Source organism: Miscanthus floridulus, chromosome 15 (assembly GCF_019320115.1).
Source record: "Miscanthus floridulus cultivar M001 chromosome 15, ASM1932011v1, whole genome shotgun sequence".
In the NCBI taxonomy this organism is placed as follows: domain Eukaryota; kingdom Viridiplantae; phylum Streptophyta; class Magnoliopsida; order Poales; family Poaceae; genus Miscanthus; species Miscanthus floridulus.
Genome location: NC_089594.1, coordinates 19,001,350 through 19,010,578, shown reverse-complemented (window position 1 = coordinate 19,010,578; position 9,229 = coordinate 19,001,350). Strand labels below are relative to the sequence as shown.

Below are 9,229 nucleotides of genomic sequence, written 5' to 3'. Positions count from 1 at the left end.
TGAACACCACAATTTTGGTATGTGCTCTTTCCATCTTGCATTTTTGTGTAAAATGTGAATCCATTGATCTCATACCCTTGGTACTTAAGATATGTACTCGAAGGTCCCTTGGCTAAGGCATCTAGTTGATTACCCAACTTTATTCCAAGAAGCGACGTCGCAACCAGTTGACAAATTCATCCTTATGTTTTTTTATCCAGCCAAGCCTGTGACCTGCTCAGATACAGAGTTTGCAGCGATTGCCTGTGCTTGTCAATGTATGGCATCACACCCTCGGCTTGCTAGAGAATAGTGAACTGTGCCTGTCTGAAAGAAACAGGGTCATCTACTGTAACAGATTTCTCCCCGATCGTTCCTTTGCCACGTAGTCTTCCCTCATGATGAGATTCTGGAACTCTGACCCTTTTGATGTCCAGATAATATGTGCAGAACTCAATGGCCTCCTCCGTTGACCATTCTTCAATCATGCCCCCTTCTAGCCTAAATCTGTTCCTAACATACCTCCTAAAAACTTTCATCAATCTTTCGAAAGGGAACATCTGATGCAGGTACATTGGGCCAAGGGCTCTAATTTGGTCAACAAGATGAATGAGCAGATGCAATCAGATATCAAAGTAAGTCGGTGGGAAATGCATCTCAAGCCTAACGAGAGTTTCGGCTATGTCCCGCTGCAGCTGGTCTAGCGTGGACACATCAATGACCTTTTTTGAGATCGCGTTGAAGAACGAGCAAAGCTTTATGATTGGGGCACGGACCTTTGGGGGGAGGATACCATGTAGGGCAACAGGGAGCAGCTGAGTCATAATGACATGACAATCATGGGCCTTCATAGGGCCATAGTTGAACTTGAGTTCTCTCATGTTCACTAGCATCTTTGGGTTCGCACAGTAGCCCGTTGGGACTTTGAGTTCATTGAAGAAAGAAATAAGCACACGCTTTTCTTCCTTCTTCAATGTCCATGACGCAACCGGAAGTTCGAACTAGCCATTCTCTAGCTCCATGGGATGCAGCTCCTTCCTGATTCCTAAGTGTTACATGTCCAGGCGTGTGGCTAGTGAATCCTTCGATGTCCCCCCGGTGTCCATCAAGGTGTTAAGAGTGTTAGCGCACACGTTTTTAGTGATGTGCATGGGATCAAGACAATGGCGTACACTGAGAAATGGCTAGTAAGGTAGTTTCCAGAAAACCGATTTTTCTTCCAAACGCTCCCATCAGGCATTGCTACTGCATTGTCCCCCTTCCCAAGGACAACCTCCAGTTTGTTGAGTTCTCAAAGTATCGCAGGCCCATCTCGATATTTTGGAGCTAAGCGTTTCTCAATAGTACCGTTGAAATCTTTTCTGTTTCTGCGGTAAGGGTGATCCTTAGGTAGGAACCTACGGTGTCCCATATAAACTATCTTTGAGTTATTAGCAGATTTACCGCATCGGTGTCGTTCAAGCACTAGACACATCTAGTATAGCCTTTTGTCTTCTCTCCGGACAACGAACCTTGACCTGACAAGTCGGTGATTGTAGCGATAAGTACTCCCTTGATCCTAACATGTTCCTTTTTGTACTCGTCCCAAACATCCGGCACACCCTTTTCAAACATCTCCACTAGTTCATCGATCACTAGTTCCAGAAACACATCGATGTCATTCCCAGGTTGTCTTGGCCCTTGGATCAGTAGTGGCATCTGGATGTACGACTGCTTCATACAGACCCAAGGTGGAAGGTTGTATATACAGGGCGTCACTGGCCAGGTGCTATGATAGCTTCTAACCTGGTCGAAAGGATTCATCCCATCTGTGCTCAAAGCAAACCAAAGGTGCCTTACCTCTCCTCCGATGTCCTTATAGAACATAGTATTGATAATCCTCCAGTCATGCCCATCGGTGGGGTGCCTCATCATTGTATCTTTCTTCCGCTCTTCGCCATGCCAGCGCAACAGCTTGGCTGACTTTGCACATGCAAATAGCCTATGCACCCGAGGAGCTATAGGGAAATACCAAACAATCTTTATGGGACCTCCTCTGGTCTTGGTACCCTCATCTAACAGCCCTTCCTTGTACCATGGAGCTTCACACTTGGGGCACTTGTCCAAGTCTTTGTATTTTTCTCCACGGTATAATATGCAATCATTGGAACACGCGTGGATTTTTTCAACCTCGAGGCCGATGGGGTAGATCATTTGCTTGGCCAAGTGTGTCTTTTCTGGCAACTCATTTTTTCTAGGACCATTTTTCTTATTATACCTAACAACTAATCGAAGCCTTTTTCGCTCAATTCGTTTGTCGATTTGAACTCTAACAGCATGATGTTGCCTTTCAGTTTGCTCATTGGACAATTCCTATACAATGGTGTTTTGCCATCTTGTCTCATTTTCTCTAGCTTTCTCAGCTGTCTTTCACTAAGACATCTGGTCTCTACATTACGTAGCAGCTGAGAAATGCCATCATTATCCTCGGTGTCGTTAGCTAGCGTGTTTCTAAACACATTATTAACTGTGGCCATAGGTTCCGTATTGACACCGGGTTCCTCGTCAGCATCGTGGATGACTACGTGAGGCATGTCCACATCATCATCGTTTTCCTACAGAACATTCACACCAACCTCACCATGCATAGTCCATATCGTATAGTTCGGCATGAACCCCCTGGTAATCAACTACGATTGTATAGACTCAATTTGACGAAAGTTCCATTTATTCTTGCAATCTTTGCATGGGCAGAAGACAGGGTTCCCATTCCTAGCATGGGCTTTGGCATCGGTGATAAACTAGTTGACGCCATGCATGTACCGCTTGTCCATTCAGGACAGGTGCATCCACTCTCGATCCATCTCTGCACAAAAAAAATACCGAGACAGTAATTACAAAGAATTAATAAGAAATCGAGCTTCATGAACAACAATTGTAGCTCAAAAGTATCATTTTTGGAAAACATTATTGTACAGTAATTATTGGAAAATTGAAATTGGTAGCCCTGGCCCTGTAAATTGAAAATCGTAGTAAAAAACAATTATTTCACAATAATTGAGAACATCTATTCTACTCTACTTCTAAGAACTAATTATAGCATCACATACTAACAATGATGGTCTTGACCACCATGGAATAATTAGCTAGGAATTTAAATGTGTTCATAGACACCAACCGTTTGGATGATGGATTCACCATAATTTGAGCCTTGCACAAATGTCCAGTTGGAAAAATGCTCTCTAGAATGGAGAAAGAACTAGAATGAGAATCAAGCAATGTAGCCATCAAAACGTAGCTAATTAAGCAACAAAATCAAAGGAGTGGATGTTTCTTACTAACCTTAAAGCAAAAAGATCAAGCCATTCTTCAAAATCCAAGCACTAGCTTCATGGTGAAGAGCAGCCGCAACAATGGAGGGAAGGGCCCAAACACACGCCTCTGTTCTCGGGATAGAAGAGAGGAGGAAGGAGAGGACGGCTGCAGCCTTTTGTGTTGTAGGCTTATCACCGTCGGTTCTTGGCTAGAACCGACAGTGATAGAGACCAATTACTGTCGGCTCTTGGCTTAAATCGGCAGTGATGAGTGGCCATCAAAACACTGCCGATTCAAGCCACAAACCGGCAGTGATGTGGTCCTTCACTGCCGGTTTTAGCCTAGCCCCCAATCATTTTTTCATTTTCGAGCTCATAACCGGCAGTTTAGGTACATCACTGCCGGTTCTTACAAATCTGGCAGTGATGAGGCTGGCAGTGATGTACAAATCTGGCGTAGTGTGGCCTTATTTTTATGGGTCGGATTGTCCCGACCCATTTCCATCCATAAGCATATTATCGGGCACACAAAAAAAGAGTGGTCAAAGTCGTCCACTCTCGTCTGCATGAGTGGAGGCATTGCTAATTTAAGGGCACGGAGCCATGCTGCTAGCAAATTGTGCGCTCATCTGTAGTACTACTAGTATTTTTCTCGATCGAAATATAGCTCTTGGAGGCATACAGCATGTCGACCAGCAGCAACTACCATGCTTGGACGAGGTCGCCCGTTGTCCTTGGTGTAGTTTTGCTGCTGCTTCTTGTGGTCTGCAGCGACGACGGCAGCGGCGGCGGCCTCGTCTTCCTGCTGGCAACGGCTACCGAAGGCGAATCAGGAAGCACCGGAAGGAGCCGAAGCAGCGGCCATAGTTATTTTGTTAATGCAGATCGTCCCCGGGGAACCGATCCTCCGACACCCCACTGACGCAGGAAGCAGCAGAAGCAGCGGCCAGAGTAAATATTTTCATAATTAAATATTTCCATCCCAAATTATAAGACGTTTTGACTTTTCTACATACATTGTTTTTACTATGCATCTAGATATAATGTATATCTAAGTGTATAGCAAAAGCCATGAATCTAGAAAAGCTAAAACGTTTTATAATTTGGAACGGAGGGAGTACACCAAAAGAGTTCTATTTTTATCTAGCTCAGCATTTTTGTTTCAACAATTTTTATTTGCAATCAGGTTGCATAAGAGCATTTTTCAAGCTTTTTTCATCAAAATTGGTATATTATTATTTGTCACTCATTGTTTGATACCCCATTTCACACAAGCTTAATGAGCCAATATAAAATCAAATTTCTTTAAAAAAGAACTAATTTGGAACTTGAAAAAATAAAGGTGAATAAGAGCAATGTTGAAATGAATCACTAAGCTAGCCCATTGAGCTTTTTATCTAGCCCTAATAGATGTAGATGCTCATAGCACTTGTCCACACTCATCCTTCTGAGCAAACACACGAAAACTGTTCCCTTGTAAGTACATCTAGAGAGTTGAACTAGAAAATTTCGAGATTAAGTTAATTTGTCCATGTAATTGTCCTAGTGTGTATTCCTAAAGAAGTTGTTTTGTTGTATCTGTTTGGCCTGTTCGCTGGTTGGTTTCTGGGCTGATAAGCCCGGCTGGTGCTAGTTTGTTGTGAAAGGAAAACACTGTTGTCTGGCTGATAAGCCCTGGCTGAAACTAACAAGCGAATAGGCTGGTTATGTTTTGACCGAGTTAGCTCTATGTAAGATACATGAGCAAGTAGTTGCATGGATATCTTAGTGCAGCTCCAACAATCGATTTTTAAGCTAGCTCTAAGTATTTTTCTTATATTTTAATAGAAGAGAGAGAGAGAAAAGCTAGCTCTTGAGCTAAGCTCTTGCACATACTTCAAGGTTACTTGAGTGTCATGTGGGGCTATCCATGTTAAAATCTATATGTTGAAGTTGGCACTATTGGAGAATTGACTTAGAGCTACTAACTAGCTCTAACCATTGCGGGTGCCCTTAGGGCCAGTTTGGCAGAGCACCCGGAGCAAGTTGAGATTGTGCCTCACTAGCTAGGTCAGACCATATGCTAGAAACCAATCATCGCCTTAATGATGAAATGAATTCGATCCAGATAAAATGAAATCGAGTTCAAACGTTTTATGTTTTAGTAGAACATATATAGTAATTATACATATAGGGATTAAGGTATGTGTATTTAGCACATATACATAAAAGGCAACTCATAGAAAATAATATATTTATTAATTAACATTTCAAAAAATTATAAAAATATTATTAATAAATGTGTAAATATTTATCAAGATATAAATTGAAATATATGAAAAATGCTTTGGTAGCTACTTAGGTAAAAACAATTTAGTGGTGGAAATATTTGTTTATCATAGAAGGGTCAAGGTTTCAAGGTCCCATAATATTGTATTTATTATTTATTCTTGACGTTTATAAGGAAAAACAGTGATACAAAAAAATAATAAAATAAAAAAACATGGAAAGGAGAGATACTCCACCCACAAAGGGAAAAATGAAAAAAACATGGAATGGGGAGGCCACGATATATATACGAAAAGAAACAAACAGAAAGAAACTGGATGCGGAGAAAGAAAAAAAATAAGTCAAGGAAATTAATTTTTATATATAAAAAAAGAAAAACCGTCTCCCCAGGACCTCAAATAGAACGATAGATCCAATTTGCAACTCCCCAGTGCGCGCCTGTTCTCTTTTACCGCCCGCCGCCACCGCCCGTCCCGTTCAACTCGCGCCGTGACAGCAGCTCCATCGTCCGCCCTCGCCTTGCCAGACCTCGCCGAAGATTCACCGCCTGCGCCCCTTTCCGCTCTCCACCAGCCTCATGAACATGCTCTCCTATGCCATGAGTTCGTCGGCCTGTTAAGGTAAAGATGAATCACCCTATCAATTGAGGGGTGCGATTTGGGGCGAATCTATTGAGGGGTTTTGATCGTAGGATATGTGACAAGATATCTTTGTCATCAATCGATTTGATCCCCTCACAGAAACCTTCAATTTGGGAGTTTGGCCAAGGTTTTCCCTTTTCTAGGGTTCCCGGAAACTGGAGATGAATTCTCAATCTTTAATTCTTTATTAGTGTTAGCGGTTAGAGTAGAACACCCATGAGATATCAGATAGTGGTGCCATGGTTTGGATTTCTTTTCCATCGGTCTTGATTTGGTTTGTTTGATGAGGTTTGAAGCAGCTCTACTTCAGTTGCATACTATGCCATTTCTGAAAACGTCTTCTCCAGAAGATGAAATAGTTTGCCTGCTCTTCCTTTCTTTGCTCGCCATGCTATTTCCATCTGATCCTAGTTCCCTATAGATGTGCTCCATCCTAGCAGCGGCCACTCCAACATTCCAAGGAGCAGGACACGGACAGCTCATCTCAGTTGTATAGTGCTGCTGCATATAGCTGTCTAGGTGATTTATTTACATTTTTTTCTCATGGAAACACTTTTGTGGAGGGGGATTTAGAATTCAGCAGAGGAGAAAAAACATTGTAATTTCAGGTCGTCGGAGGAGCTGAGCTGCTGCACTTCGACAATTAGGTAAGCTGGTAGCAGTGCATCGGTAGCTTATCTGCTCATGGAGTTGCAGCTTTCATTTGCTCGCACAGGCAAGGGCAAAGTGTTAGCATTTTGTCATTCATGTTACAGAATACTTCGAGCAGCAGTTTAGTATGCTTTTGTGAAATGTCCTATCATGATGCAGTGGATCCATCTTTTAATAATTTCTGCTTTCATGCTTTTAGTAATTATTTATTCAATACTTGCTAGCTTCTTAGGTTAGCTTTTTGTGCATGGTTGAAATGGGACAAAACAAAGGGCAGACTTTTCACATTTTATTTATGACCTCTGTTTCAGTTCTACTCAGTCTGTGTATACGACTTAGTGCTTGATTGTTTCACTAGTGTCATGGTATGTCAGCCCGTTTATTTAATTCAAGCTAACTGGACACTACTATATATAAAGTTAATTTTCAATCAAGCAAAACAATAATAGTGATTTTTCCCTCCTAAATGTTAGGAAAAATAAATTATCATACATGTTAATTTTATATCTTATTTAATGTAAAGAACCTTTTGGACTATTTTTATTCATATATATGTGTCATGCTCTAGACCATCCTATCTGAACCATAGCACTTTACTTGTTCTCAAGCTCCAAGTTCAAATAACATTACAAATATGCACTTTAGTCAAATTGTTACTATTTCATTATACTTGATTCTTATTTGTGAATTATCCTATGCTTTATTCTTATTTTCCTATTGGTGCTATATTTTATTTAGATTGTGCTACCATGGCGGTGGATAATTGGACCCTAAATCTGGAATGCTACTGCCTTTTTTCTCTTTACTAGAATAAAGAAACATGTGAGTCTGAATATAGTGATGATGACAGTCTACTTTTATCCACCACAAGTAAAACAACAAAGAAACAAAAGGTATCTATGAACCACACTTTGCTGTATTTATAGAGGAATTTTTGTCTTAATATTTCATACTTCATTTTATATGTGTAAGGGTCATCATGGAGGGCCTAGAGAGACTACGAACATTGCACACCAGGAGGTGGCTCATGACAAGGTTACATGCAACAAGCGTCAAGCACCTAAACAACTTCCTGTAATGAAGGTAGATGAACATAATACCCTTGTTCTAATTGCATGATCTTGATGTACAACTAAGGGTTGTTGGTCACTAAGAGATTATGTCAAATTAATGTAGGTTGGGTCCATGGTGCTACTAATGACTTCAAAATATCCTAATAAGGCTAATGTGGCCTATGCAACTCTCTTGAGCACTGATCCAGAAGCCATTGTTGGTGGAGTTAAGACAGGAAGTCAATTCTACAAAGTGCATATCGATCATGCTATAGCAAAAGATGAGCCATTAGTGAGGCCTAGGCCTGGGTGCAACAATATTGGTGATGCTCAAGCCAAAGGAGTCTCAATTGCTTGGCCTTCGATGTTTGTATGTTCAAACTAGCTTTCTTAACTTACATCATTGTACATATGTGGCCTAATTTGTAATCTTACAACTTACATTTTCTTTGCAGGTTCAAATGATTAATGGTTGAATTCCTACATCGATGTGTACAAAGAATAATGGAAGAAGAAGCAATGGACTTTATAAATCCTAGCTAGTTCTTGAATTTTTCTTTCTAGTATGGACTATGTGTGTTTGCTCTCTAGAGCCATATCGTTATGTACAAATACTATGATTTAATCTGAACAAGCACTATGTTTGAAATCATCCTACTATATGTGGATCTTGTTATGATTATTGAAATTTGTGGTTTATGTGATTTTGCAATGTGTCATGTTTGTGTGATTCTATAATAATCCGTGTGCCACATATATAGGCGAAAAAAATATTTGTTTCCTAATCTGAATTTGTTACAATGAATATAAACAAGTGTTACAAACCATGTGTTCCTTTGTTCCATACTATGCTCTGCCATAATGTAGAAGTGTTACTAGAACTAAAAAAGTGTTACAGCAGACAATCACTATAACACTAGGCAAATGTTCCCATAGATAAATAAATGTGTTACAAACTATGTATTCCACCATAATGTGAAGTGTTACTAGAGAAAAAAAAGTGTTATAGCAAAAATCATTGTAACACTAGACAAATGTTCCTATAGACAAGTAAATGTGTTACAATAAACCGGTCTATAGTAACATGGCCAATTGGAACACAAAAAAAATATGTTACTAAGAGAGCTAGTAACACTTTTTCCAACCTATAGTAACATAAGTTGATGTTACTGTATCCCTGTGCAGTTGTAGTGATATGCAGTGAAATACACAAAGAAATATGGCAAATCACACCATGGCTAACCATACAAGGAAAGAACATGCAACAATGGAAATAAAATTAAAAGACGACGTACTTGTATGCAAATATAAGACACACAAATACTTGCTGAGACATGTGAATATA

At 40.3% G+C, this 9,229-nt stretch overlaps 1 long non-coding RNA gene across 2 annotated transcripts; it reads left to right on the top strand.

The window, feature by feature from the left end:
- Positions 1 to 3,880: 3,880 nt before the first annotated feature.
- LOC136508794 (uncharacterized) lies at positions 3,881 to 7,868 on the top strand. 2 transcript variants are annotated; one of them, XR_010772122.1, is made up of 4 exons: positions 3,881 to 4,223; positions 6,603 to 6,828; positions 7,571 to 7,725; positions 7,805 to 7,868. It is a non-coding gene; the product is annotated as an uncharacterized lncRNA (long non-coding RNA). The 2 variants fall into 2 exon arrangements; XR_010772121.1 differs by having other exon boundaries at positions 3,883 to 6,828.
- Positions 7,869 to 9,229: the final 1,361 nt, after the last annotated feature.